Raw genomic sequence first — 14,533 nt, 5'->3', positions numbered from 1 at the left:
ACTTTTATTAGCTGCTAATCCCAATGTTACACACCCCAAACTACATCACTCATACTTCATGGTTACATCATGAAAGGGGAGGTCTGGTGGCAGTAATCTGAGCATCCTGGACCCTGCTCCCTGGTTCTCCTTGCCCTCCACCAAACACCCATCAAGTGTAACAAAAAGGATATTTGCATTTCCCTGTTTCCCAGCCAAGTTAATCACACCGTTTTGTCTTCATCTGGGTTTGTTACTTCTGGAATGGTTACCTGTCTGGCACTCAGGTATCAGGAAGACAGGAATTATCACTCAGGCAGAGGGGCTGCTGAGTTGCTGAGCTCACATGGCTATATGAATTTCTGAAGTTTTCCCAGTGAGCCAGTACATAGATACATTTATCAGTGAATTGTTACATTTGGTATCTGCAGCAAAGGCCCTTTGAATAGATAGGAAGAAACTGTGATGAAGTGTTTCGTGGGGACAAATCACAAAAGTCAGAAAAGCGATTGTGCTGATTTTGGTAGTGGGCTGCATGTGCATGATATCTGCTGGACAGGCAACCCCCCCAACCTGTACATAAATTCCTGCAACAGAGGTTTAGAGTCATAATATGAAGGATGGTGCATGTGATCAATTTTTGTATCTATTCAGCTTTAAAAATGCAGCGAGTGTCCTTGGACAAGCCATTGTCTCATCTGCACCATACAATGAAACCACTCAGGCTGGGGCAACCCAGTCAGATGGGCAAATGAAATCATCACCATCATGATTTCCAGCAAAAAAAATAATAATAATTTCTAGGAACTGTAGTTCGTTAAGGATGCTGAGAGTCCTTAGAAGTCCCCTAACAGAGCTACAATTCCCAGAATTCTTTGGATGATGCCATGATGGTTAAAGCAGTATAAGAGTGTTTTAAATACATTTAGGTAGGTGTATACTCTTTAGGCAATGACACACCTAGACAGCATCTTAAAAAGCAGAGACATCACCTTGCCAACAAAGGTCCGTATAGTTAAAGCTGTGGTTTTCCCAGTAGTGATGTATGGAAGTGAGAGCTGGACCATAAAGAAGGCTGATCGCTGAAGAATGGATGCTTTTGAATTATCGTGCTGGAGGAGACTCTTGAGAGTCCCATGGACTGCAAGAAGATCAAACCTCTCCATTCTTAAGGAAATCAGCCCTGAGTGCTCCCCGGAAGGACAGATCCTGAAGCTGAGACTCCAATACTTTGGCCACCTCAAGAGAAGAGAAGACTCCCTGGAAAAGACCCTGATGTTGGGAAAGATGGAGGGCACAAGGAGAAGGGGACGACAGAGGACGAGATGGTTGGACAGTGTTCTCGAAGCTACCAGCATGAGTTTGACCAAACTGCAGGAGGCAGTGGAAGACAGGAGTGCCTGGCGTGCTCTGGTCCACAGGGTCACGAAGAGTCGGGCACGACTAAACAACTAAACAACAACAGCATACTCTTTATATTTCTGTTGGGCTATTAGCAACTTGGGAAGCAAGGGAAACAAGGATGCTAACTCCTAATTCTTCCCTTTTTTCATTTATTTGGAAAGTCTTGTGTGTCTACTTGCATGGAAAATATGGTAATTGTCTTCTGCATATTACATCACTTGTGGTTTTAGTGCTTTTTTTGTAAAAACAAAACAAAACAAAACCCTCTTTTGTCATAATTTAGAGGTTTTAATGAAAATAAAGAAGTGGGGAGTGTTTTAAATGTATGGTGTGGAGCTGACCTGATGGTTGTGGGGGAAGCTCATGCTGCAATCCTTTCCCCCAGATAACTTGGAATAAGTCCTACACATACTAACCTTTGTGTAAACATTTATCCTGCCAGGCTGTAAATCACCCTTCTTACTTAGTTAACCAAGGAAGGGTAGGACACCCTGGTTATTTAAAAAATGTAGCTCTGAAAATCCACTTTTCAATTTATTTATTTTTAGAAAGAGATATAGTTCTGGGGGGTTCTGGGGGTTTTTTTGTTACAGGGGAAAAGGTTCCCCACAAATATTTAGGCCCTTTGTTATTCCGCCTGCTTAATTTAGGGAATTAACAGGGAACAGATGATGCAATGGGCTGGCTTAAATGGCTTGAAAAGGTGTTAGATAAATTCATGCAGGAGAGGTTAGCAATGGCAAAATGGACCCTCAAGGTGAAGGGGCAGTATATCTCTGAGGACCATTTGCTAAGGAGGGGGCAACTATGGGGTAACTAGCAAGTTTCTTCTTATGCTCTTAATTAATGCAAGTGTTTTTCAGTGGGGAAAACTGGATGGTATCCACTGAATGACATTTTCGGGCTGAGACACAGGATGCATTTAAAGCACATGACTTCTCCCAGAGAATCCTGGGAAGGGTCGTTTGTTAAGACTGCTGGGAACTGTAGTCCTCTGAGAGCAAACTACACCTCCCAGGATTCTTTGCTGCCCTGTACTCCTGTGGGAGCAGGGCACAAATCACATGAATACATAAACCATAGCTGTCAACTTTTCCCTTTCCTTGCGAGGAATCCTATTTGGAATAAGGGAATTTCCCTTAAAAAAAGGAAAAAGTTGACAGCTATGACATAAACTCATGGGCTACGTGCATTGAATGTGCTTTATATGTTCCCCAGGCCTTTTCGAATGTCCTACCCATTTTAAAAAGCTTATTCTCTCTGTCTTTCTCCCCATCATTCCTCCAACCCTATCCCACAATAGGCGGTATTCGAGTAGACCTATTGAAATTAATTGACCTAACAGAAAATGTGGGTGGGTGGAAATTATTGCTACATTGTTATAGGCATCACTGCAAGTGACATGTTCTTTTTTACAACGATGTAACGATTTACACAACAATTTTTTGTTGAGTGCGTCATGGTCATTACTTTCAATGGGTCTACTTTGAGTAAAGCTTAGTTGAATGCCATATTATGTGCTACCCTTCCCCAGCAGCCAAGCCCATAGATGATTTGTTTTTCTAAAAGACTGGTTCCCAGCGGAAGCCCCTGTCCTAGATTTCCCTCTTCCATGGCACATAGTGTATGGTGCTATTATCTGATAAAGCAATTATTATTGGATAAATTATTATTTGATAAAGCAATTGTCAGCAAAGCGTCCTTGCCGCAAACGGTGTCCTCACCGCAGGCATTGTCTGCAGAAGCTCTTAGGTCACATTTACGCAACACATTTAAGCCAGTTTCGAAGCAAGTTAACTGTCACCATTTCCTCCAACGAACAAACCAAGAAAACTGACGTTTTGGGAAATTTCTAGTTGAGTTCGAAAGGTGTACACCTGACCTTTATATATAGATCTTACAATTCCCAGGGCTCCTTTTTAAAAAGTTTATATTTACACTTTTCAAATTTATACATTTCATTAATTTTACAGTCATTTTAACACTTCAAAGTTCGACTTTCTCCCCCCCCCCCTTCCTGCGGTTCCTGAAATTTATTTTTTAATATCCTCTGCATAACCAAATTCATGTAATTGGCTCATTTAATTATCTACTTTAAATATACTGTATACTCTTATGAAACTGCAGGTTATTACAATAATCCTGCCAATGTTTTTATCTGTTTGCAATTTACCTGTAAATATTTGATAAGCCATTTCCATTCTTTTTAAAAGAAGTTTGTTATCTGGCTTTGGAATTCTGACAGTTACAACCATTTGACAGTCTGGGATGCAGCAGAAGAGCATTTGCTTTGTGCGCAGAAGAGCACAGTCCCCAGCATTTCCCAGGTAGAATTGAGAGACTCGGGAAACCTGTTAATTAGTGCAGCCAATATTGAGCTGAATACACCAATAGTCGGACTCAGCATGAGGCAGCTTCCTGTGTTCCTCTGGTTTGCAGTTGTGGCACGTAGACCAAGGCCGGGAAGATGAAAGAGGAAGCCTGAAGGGTCCTTTTCCTCAGCCTCCACACCCAATTACAGTATTTGCGTTCCGCTGGCTTTGTTGTGGTTTACATGTGCATAATTCGTGTGGATTGCGGCATTTGATGGTCAAAGGAGCTTAACACAGTGGAAAATTTCGTTGAATTTTTCCTCCCCGTTTTATCCTGTGTGGAGTGGGCAATACCTGGTTTTTAAAATTGTGATATATCATCAGCTAAACATTGCAATAAGGGACGTGGGTGGCGCTGTGGGTTAAACCACAGAGCCTAGGACTTGCCAATCAGAAGGTCGGCGGTTCGAATCCCCGCGACAGGGTGAGCTCCAGTTGCTCGGTCCCAGCTCCTGCCAACCTAGCAGTTTGAAAGCACGTCAAAGTGCAAGTAGATAAATAGGTACCGCTCCGGCGGGAAGGTAAATGGCGTTTCTGTGCACTGCTCTGGTTCGCCAGATGCGGCTTAGTCATGCTGGCCACATGACCCAGAAGCTGTATGCCAGCTCCCTCGGCCAATAAAGCGAGATGAGCACCACAACCCCAGAGTTGGGCACGACTGGACCTAATGGTCAGGGGTCCCTTTACCTTTACTTTAAACATTGCAATATACCAATAGATGACAATGTCTGAAATAGGGATGGAGCTATGTAGAGACACTGGTTGCCTCCAAGACTTTCCCTACTTCATGATTTTTGCATAGCACACAAACACGATTCGCAACACATTGCCAGGTCAAAAAGTTATGAAACCGATATCACGTACAGTCATACCTCGGGTTACAGGCGCTTCAGGTTGCGTTTTTTCGGATTATGGACCACCGAAACCTGGAAATACTGGAATGGGTTACTTCCGGGTTTCGGCGGTTGCGCATGTGCAGAAGCGCTAAATTGCGCTTTGCACATGTGCAGAAGCGCCGAATCACAACCTGCGCATGCGAAGCCACGCCACTGTGGCTTACGAACGCTGTGGGTTGCGAACATGCATCCCACACGGATCACGTTCGCAACCCGAGCGTCCATTGTAATGGACTTCGCCCATGTTTTGGATGATAGCTCAATTGGTTACAGCATAACCAGTGCTTTTTTCTCGGGGGTACGTGGGGGTATGCATACCCCTAAACGTTTTGTGAATCTAAGTTTGGCCTCATAGAGGGGCAGTATTTCAATATGAGTAGGAAAACGAGAGTACCCCTAAACATTTTTTAAGAAAAAGAAGCACTGAGTATAATGTAATGCAAAGGCGGAAACCGCGGAAGGACGATGTGAATTGGCGAGTGCCTCCGATGGCGCACAAATGAGCAAGATGTTGAAAACACGGGGGGGGGGAGAGAATTGGTCTCCATGGAGGCCGTTGATTAGTTTCGGTTAACCTGACAACTGCTACGCTCTCTCAGATGGAACAAAGCACTTATAATAAAAGCAGAATTAGCAATATAGAATGCACAAAAGGTTGGCTTGTTGTTGCAGAAGAGGGGGATTAAAATATGGTCATAGGCAAGAAAGTCCCTCAAATCTGTGTTTGCCAAGAACAACCTCTTCCTTTCGCCTGGCTTTCTGCCCAGTGGGCACCTGTGCTCTGCTTATCTCGCTTGACCTTGTCATCAGACCCACCTGAGATCTCCCTTGTTAATCTAGTGTAGCTCTTTTATAGCTTGAACGCCTTTGTTCTTGTTGAAATTCACCTTATCAAAAGATCTCGGCTGTTAACATCGCGTTTCCCTTGCTATTGAATTCATTTTTTTAATTACTTTTCTCCCTTGCCAACCAGTTGAGACCAGTCTGGTGATTATAGCGTTTTGAGTTTGGTCATCACAAACAGACAGCCTATTGCAAAATACGGGACCAGTTGATCTCAGGAATCGGCTCTTCTCAGAGGGAGCTTCTCAAAACTTTGCTCCGCTTCAGAGAGACACCCTTATTGTTGCCCCCACCCCCTGACAGAAGTCTGGCCCCAGTTTAATTTAAAATGAAAAAATGGTGGTACTAGATATAAGCTTTGAATACATATTTATTTGCATTGTTTAAAATACTGGGTCCTCTGGGCTCAGGCACAAGGAGATGCCCCTTTTTACTTTTTACTTTTTACTGAATAGTTTCTATCCAAGAGCTCTGATGGCACTAAATAATGATCTCAGGGCCAGTTGCAAGAAATAGCAAGCAGGGAGTAGGAAGGAATGAGATAGGTTTTAGGTTATGTTATGCCTTTAATAGGTTATGTTATATTCTGGATTATGTTATGTTTTTATAGATTATGTCTGAATAGGATGAGAGTGTTGGAGATACGTGCAAATGTGTATGTGAACCCGGTCTTTGGGTGGGTGTTTGATTTTCGTTGTTGTGTATACTGTGTATATACGGACAATGACAATAAATTTATCTACAAATCTACTTGTACAGTGGTACCTCGGGTTAAGAACTTAATTCGTTCTGGATGTCTGTTCTTAACCTGAAATTGGTCTTAACCTGAAGCACCACATTAGCTAATGTGGCCGCTGCGCCGCCACTGCACGATTTCTGTTCTCATCCTGAAGCAGAGTTCTTAACCTGAGGTAATATTTCTGGGTTAGCGGAGTCTGTAACCTGAAGTGTATGTAACCTGAAGTGTATGTAACTTGAGGTACCACTGTATACCACTGAATAAGACTTTATGTTGAAATGCATTTGGATATTCAGAACACATCTGGTTGCTGCAATCAGTATTTTCACATACAGTATTGACATGTGTGAATCTCTTTTACTGTTAATTTTAATTATCTTTAAATATTTTATCTTTTTTACTATTTTGATTTTAATATTTCTTGTAAGCTGCTTAGAGGTTTTATTACAGTCAAGTGGTATATATATATTAAGCAGTTAAATTTAAAACCGTGTTTATGGAAGACAATTTTACTTGGCTACGAGTGATCATCAAAGAAAAAGAAATAAAATAAAATAAATAGTTTTGTGCAATTCTGTGCAATTATTGCATTTTAGTAATGTGCCGTAGTTATTCTTTTCAGAACATATCTGGTTGGGGCAGGCATTATCTTCAGAATACAATTGTTTTGTGCCACTACATCCATTCCTTGTATTTTGTTCATGTGAAGCTACATTTTATTGTTTGTTAATGTATGCATATTTCACTTGTTGTTTGGCTATAGGATTGTCCTTGTAAAGGGTGTCTCTCTATGTGTGTCCTGTACAGAAATAAATTTTGCATCTATTGAGCATCTTGACTTCATTTTTTGCATTTATCAAGTGGTCAGGGAATATATTACCGTATTTTTTGCTCTATAAGACGCACCAGACCGCAAGACGCACCTAGTTTTTGGAGGAGGAAAACAAGAAAAAAAATATTCTGAATCTCAGAAGCCAGAACAACAAGAGGGATCGCTGGGCAGTGAAAGCAGCAATCCCTCTTGCTGTTCTGGCTTCTGGGATAGCTGCGCAGCCTGCATTCGCTCCATAAGACGCACACACATTTCCCCTTACTTTTTAGGAGGGAAAAAGTGAGTCTTATAGAGCAAAAAATACGGTATCTAGGTTGGTATTGTTTGCATATTATATACCAGTATAGCACAGAGTGTTTCTCTGCCCTAGCAGACAAAAACAATCTTGTACATGCCTGCCTGAGACTTAGGTCATGTTGAACTCAGCGGGACTTGTTTCTGAGTAGACAGCCACTGCAAATCCTCAACAGGTTTGGCAGTTACGTTTAGATTAGAAGTTGTGAAACAGCGGAACTAACTTTTTTAATGGAATGAACCATTCCAAATTTGACAAATGTTAGGCAATGTTTCTGTAAACCAGGAACCTCTGGATTGCCAGATGTTTATCATCTATCTATCTATCTATCTATCTATCTATCTATCTATCTATCATCTATCATCTATCTATCTATCTTGTTGGACTCCAACTCCCATCATCCCTGACAACTGGCAATGCTGGCTGAAGCTGATGGGAATTGGAGTTCAGCACCATCTGGAGGACCACAAGCCCCCCACTCCTGCCATAAATACTGCATTAACACTTCATCTGTGCCCTTATATGTCAGGAGCCTCCAGGTCGACGTTTTAAAGGAGCATCCCCCCTGTACAGTAAAGCCCAACCTGGAAGGATTGTACAGTGGTACCTGAGGTTACATACGCTTCAGGTTACATACGCTTCAAGTTACAGACTCCGCTAACCCAGAAATATTACCTTGGGTTAAGTACTTTGCTTCAGGATGAGAACAGAAATTGTGCTCTGGCGGCAGCAGCAGGAGGCCCCATTAGCTAAAGTGGTGCTTCAGGTTAAGAACAGTTTCAGGTTAAGTACGGACCTCCGGAACGAATTAAGTACTTAACCTGAGGTACCACTGTAAAGGTTTCCAGGTCAGACTTGTACTTTTACCGGTGGATAGCAACAACAGCAGGGGTCAGCAGCCTTTTTCAGCCATGGGCCAGTACACCATCACTCAGACCATGTGGTGGGCTGGACTATATTTTGAAAAATAATAATAATGAACGAATTCCTATGCCCCACAAATAACCCAGAGATGCATTTTAAATAACAGGACACATTCTACTCATGTAAAAACACGCTGATTCCCGGACTGTCCGCGGGCCGGATTGAGAAGGTGATTGGGCGCATTCGGCCCCTGGGCCTTAGTTTGCCTGCCCCTGAACAACAGTATCTTCTCTGTTTGGCCGAGCATCTTGTGGGCAGCCTGTAGCCCTTCTGAGGTTGTTGTACTCCAACTCCCATCAGCCCCAGCTGGCTTGGCCAATAGTCAAAGATGATGGTAGCTGTAGTCCAGCAACACCTGAAGAACCACAGGTTTCCCCATCCTTGTGGCTCTAGGCTTGTAATTTATGGCTTCCAGTTGCTGACTCTCATTTCAACCTTGATGAGATACCAGAAGGGGCAAGAGCACCAGATAGAAGACAGCTGCCGACAGGGCAAGCCTTTTCTAGCAAAGCTAGAATAGTTCAACAGACATATTATGCCTGCCAGAAATCAATTCTGGCTCCTGGTCTGTGCTCCACTATGCCCCACTTAATCCCACACCTTTTCCACAGAATCTAGGAAGCCCCAGCCAACCTCATTCAAGGCCATGAAGTGAAATAACAAGCGCAGCAGTTTGGAAAGTCCCAAGTTGCAGAGTTTGGGCAGGGAAGAGGGAGGGATGAGGGGGATCCCCTGCTTTCTTGAATTCCCAGAAAGGGAGAAATTGCTAAGAACGGTAGGAGAGGATTAAAGACACAGGATCAAAACCGAAACATGGGCATTGCATAAAAAAACAAGGGAGAGGAGTGGGCGGCCATTGATTAGGTCTTATCAGAGAATCAGTACAATGCCACAGTGTTTTACTTCCACGAAAACGAATCGAAGTGATTCCAAAGAGATTTTGGGGGAAATGAACAAGGGCACTACTTAATATGGGAAAGGTCGGACCCCTTGGGTTGCTGTTGGTTGCTGTCCGTTCCTGAACGTGCAGCAAGCAGGGTTATTTTAAGATTGTAAATAAATTAATGGTATAAAACAGGGTATGGCAACCTCAAGTTGTGAATGCGGCCCTCTAAGCATATCTGGCCCCTGGCACTCTACCCAGAACACCCAATGTGCGACCATGAGGGAAGGAGGCCCCCTGGCCCATGTCCCCCCCTCCCCATTATAAAGCAACTCCATCCTTTCCTCCAATATTCAGGTGAATGCACATTAAAAGACCTGTACAGCTGCATGCACATTATACCTTTTCCCTCAAAGAATTATGGGCACCGTAGTTTACCCGCTCACAGTTTACATTCCTCAGCAACATCCTTAACAAAATACGGTGCCCAGAATTATTTTGAGGAGGAAAATGTACTTTGATGTTATGTTCGCAGCCTAACCATTTTTGTAACAGCCACAGAGAAGAATGTTATGTTCTTTCCCTTTCGGTCCTCCATCTTCAGTAGTTACATTATTTTACAATTTGTGCCATTTTCTGTTCTCTGGAAATTGCGGGTAATGGCACTGAAGTATACTTTGTCTACTCCAGGGCTTTCTTTTCAGGGAAACCAAATGAGAATACTTTGAAGCAACTTTTAACAGTAGGGGAATTCAATATGCTGTGGTAGTTAAGAGAGTTGTTAGACTAGGGAAATCCAGGTTCAAATCCCCAGCTGACCACAGTGCCAGACCCTGCAAGTGTCCCTATTTTCCAGGGACAGTCCCAGATTTACAGAAGCTGTCCCGGTTTCCGATTTTCCGATCCTGGAATATCCTGTTTTTCCTTAGGACTTCCCTATTTTCATTGGAGAAATGTTAAGAGTAATGTAATGGGTGATGTTGGACCAGCCTAAAACACCTAACAGGGTTGCTGTTAGCATTTAACAGAGGCGGAGGGAGAACTATGAATGTTGCCTTGACCACTTTGGAAAAAAATACAGGATATAAATGTGGTGAATTAAATGAATACCAACCGAAAAGTCACGAGGAGTTGATATTTTATTAGAAAGACCTGAGAAAAGAACAAGTGATATTTTGGTTGATCCTAATAAAACAGCTGCAAGAAGATCAAACCTATCCATTCTGAAGGAAATCAGCCCTGAGTGCTCACTGGAAGGACAGATCCTGAAGCTGAGGCTCCAATACTTTGGCCACTCATGAGAAGAGAAGACTCCCTGGAAAAGACCCTGATGTTGGGAAAGATGGAGGGCACAAGGAGAAGGGGACGGCAGAGGACGAGATGGTTGGGCAGTGTTCTCGAAGCTACCAGCATGAGTTTGACCAAACTGCAGGAGGAAGTGGAAGTCAGGAGTGCCTGGCGTACTCTGGTCCATGGGGTCACGAAGAGTCGGACACGACTAAATGACTAAACAACAATAAAACAGCCCATGCACCCTCATAGTGATAATGAACTGCAACACCCATCAGCAAGTTGTAGTTCAAAACTTCTGTAGGACCCCAGCTGCAATAATGGCACTGGTAGGCCGCGGGATTTTCCTTTCCCTCAGAGTGGCCCAATGGAGTGGTCCACAGCTTTGCTCCTGTATGCTCCGATGTTGGCTGGATTGACAGACATGGTTTGAATATATGCATGTGCAAGTTGCTTCTTTTCTTTGTCTGAGACATATTTATAACAGGAGGAGTCCTTCCAGACATTTTAAAGCACAACCCAATACACATTGTACTCAGAAGTTAAGCCCTGGTATGTTCGGTGGGGCTTATTCCTTGTACAGTAAGTATGTACTGTATAGGATCCCGGCCTTAGAAGATGGAAAAAAATGGACTGGGTGTTTCACTTTCATGCCCCAAGAAGAGAGCAGAAGACCAGAGACCAAAGTCCAAATGGATGAATGCCTTCTCCTCCCCCCATAATATCTGTGCTTTCTTTCCCTTTACAGCTGGAACAATGAGATTCTGCTTGGCTATAGATGTTGTTGGTGAGCTCACAGCTGGCCCGCAAAACTGTGGACTTTCCCTTGTCCTCTGTTTCCCTCTTCCTGGTTAAACAAAGCCCTTTTTCTAACTGACCCCTCCCTCTGCTTCCTCTATCCATCCCTGGGCCAGGTCTTCCTCTTCTCATTTTCCTTCTCACACAACTGTGTGCGCCGTACGCACAGTCCGGCTGCATACACACCATACATTGAAAGCACATTTCCCCTTCCCGCCCCACAGAATCCTGGGGAAAACTTGTTGTTTATCCTTCACAGAGCTACAGTTCCCAGCATCCTTAACAAACTATAGTACAGAGGTGCCTCAGGTTAAGTACTTAATTCTTTCTGGACGTTCGTACTTAACCTGAAACTGTTCTTAACCTGAAGCACCACTTTAGCTAATGGGGCCTCCTGCTGCTGCCGCACGATTTCTGTTCTCATTCTGAAGCAAAGTTCTTAACCTGAAGCGCTATTTCTGTGTTAGCAGAATATGTAACCTGAAGCGTATGTAACCTGAAGCGAATGTAACCTGAGGTACCATTGTACTTAGGATTCGGATGGGGTGGAGAGGCATATGCGTTAAATGTACAGTGGTACCTTGATTTACGAACTTAATCCATTACGGAAGTCCGTTCTGAAACCGAAACTGTTCTTAAACTGAGGTGCACTTTCCCTACTGAGGCTTCCCATCGCCGGTGCCCTTCCACCATTCAGCTTCCATTCTTAGACCAAGGTAAAGTTCACAAACCGGGACACTACTTCCGGTTTTGCGGAGTTCGTAAACCGAATAGTTCGTAAACAGGGCTGTTCTTAAACCGAGGTACTGCTGTATTGCGTATGCAGCTTTTCTCTTGGGCAGGAGTTCCTGGTCAGGGTCTTTTTCTCCTCATTGCCCTATTCACTGTCTTGGCCTTAAACTTTGCATAGTTCTATACAACAACCAGAGCTGGCCAAAGACATTTTACTGCCTGAGGCAGAGGACAAACTGAGGACTCATCCAAACCTCCCATTGTGCTGCACTTTCCAAGCGCGGGTTGACGCTTTGAAGCTCTGTGGGTGAGCAGATTGTTATTTTTTTGCTTATCCCGGCATTTCCCTCATTTTGGGGGTAAAACACAAGTTTTCCCAGGAGCATTATTGGAAGAAACAAAAACCAAAAATGTTCAGAGCTTTAAGGCCTGGCCCTGTGCCTAGAAACGCAGAACAAAACGAAGTTTGGATGATTCCCCAAGAGCTGGAGTCCAACATTGTTATGTACTTAAGTTCTCACCCTAGCCAGCAGGGGGATACTGTAGTTATGCAAATAAGGGATCGAAAGTGATGTTCAGTGATTGGATAGTTTTAGAAAATAGTTACAGTTACGTTGTACTGGAGCTCTATATAAGCAGGCTGGCTGAACCCTTCAGTTCAGTTCTGTCCTGGCCTGTGAATAAACAAGGGCTGTTTGAAGAATCGCTGTGTCATCTGATATGTTCACCCACAACTTAACAAACATCATCTGAACGGCCACAGGTTCCCCACTCCTGTTCTGCGGTGCTAGAGTGGGGCTGGGGGGGGGGAGGAATGCCCTCCCCAAGGAACTCACTGCCCCACTTGCTCAAACCCCCTTTTTCTGAATTCCTGTCAGAAGCAACACTCACTTCATCAGTTCTGATGTGAGAGGCCAGATCCACTGGGCACCTCCTGCCCCTGAACTGTGCCAGCTGCTCATTATAGGAACCACTGTTTAGAAAGGGGTGTCTGAGTTTCCTCTTCCGTCCCTGTCCTTTCCCCCTTGTGTGCCAGGTTTGTTTTTAGACTGTAAGTCTGTTGGGGCAGGGACCGTCTTGATTGTATGAGAGCCACTCTGGGACTGGGAACCAGTGGGGTGCAGTAAGTGAACTAGGGGGGCTAGGCTATTTCCCTAAATGTTCCCCTGTTGCCTCCTTCCCCAAAGCTGGACGCAATGCTCACATGTGCAACATGTGTACTCCCCCCATCGCACTCACAAGTGGCACCTCTGGCCCTAACTCAGGCATAGGCAAATTCCGGCCCTCCAGATGTTTGGGACTACAATTCCCATCATCCCTGACCATCGGTCCTGTTAGCTATGGATGATGGGAATTGTAGTCCCAAACACCTGGAGGGCTGGAGTTTGCCCATGCCTGCCCTAACTGTTCCCCTACAAAGGGGAACAGTTCTTAACCCGAAGTACTATTTCTGGGTTAGCGGAGTCTGTAACCTGAAGTGTATGTAACCTGAAGCGTCTGTAACCCGAGGTACCACTGTACTGTATATTATATTATTAAAGCTGTTTACAGCTCAAGTGTGAGACACCTGCCCAGGAAGGTCGTACTCCTCATGTTCTTAACCAGGGGTAGCTAACCAGGGGCAGCTTAACCAGGGGTAGCTAACCAAACATTGTACTAGCATGATCAATGACCAGTGGCACTGGAAGCTATAGTCTAGCAATTTCTGGAGGATCGCAAGTGAGTCACCCCCATTTTAAACCCTGAAGGCAAAGTTTGCAAAATGAAAGGAAATAACTAAACCCACCACTAACAGAGAAAACCATATATTCCCTGTGTGCATCAAATCATCCCCTTTCCCCAAAATAGTAATTCCATATTCTGCAGAAAACTGTCTCAAAAGGTTCTGAATAATTGAGCAACTTTAGGGGAAAAACTGGTATTTTACTTGCATCAATTGCTGAGCCTAGAAGCCTGATCTCATTTTTTCAGAAGAAGAACAGATGCCGCCTGCCTGAAATTTTAGGGGCATTTCTTTTCCACTTACATTGGCAAGAGTTGTAAATTATTAGCACAAAATAATGCGCCCGCTAGAGTTGGGGGAAATCCCAGCTGCTTCCTCCATGCCAACCCAATAGACTTGGTAGAAAACTGTGGAGTTTGAGCGCCTTCTAGTGGTCACCTTTAGTGCCAGGAAGAGGAATTCCCCAAACTCCCAGGCAGTGTTGGGTTTTCCACACCCATTGCCAGCTGGGGAGTTCCAGGATGGGAACAGCAGGGGTGATTTGAGAGCCTGGAGATTTGGAGAACACTTAAACAGTGATCAAGTGATTCTGGTTTGGATTTAGCTTTGAGGTGTGGGGAAAGCACTTTGCACTGAAACGAATGCAATATGAAAGGCTACAACTGCATCATACATTTAAAACACTATTATACTACATTAACAATCATGGCACTTCTCCGCTTCCTCCCTTGAATCCCAGGAACTATAGTTTCAAGGGGAGCTGAGAGTTGTTAGAAGACTCCCCTACAACTGCAATTCTCAGAGCAGTTTAACAATCAATCCT

This window comes from Podarcis muralis, chromosome 13 (genome assembly GCF_964188315.1).
Source record: "Podarcis muralis chromosome 13, rPodMur119.hap1.1, whole genome shotgun sequence".
Classification (NCBI taxonomy): domain Eukaryota; kingdom Metazoa; phylum Chordata; class Lepidosauria; order Squamata; family Lacertidae; genus Podarcis; species Podarcis muralis.
Note: the sequence above shows the minus strand (reverse complement) of the source record.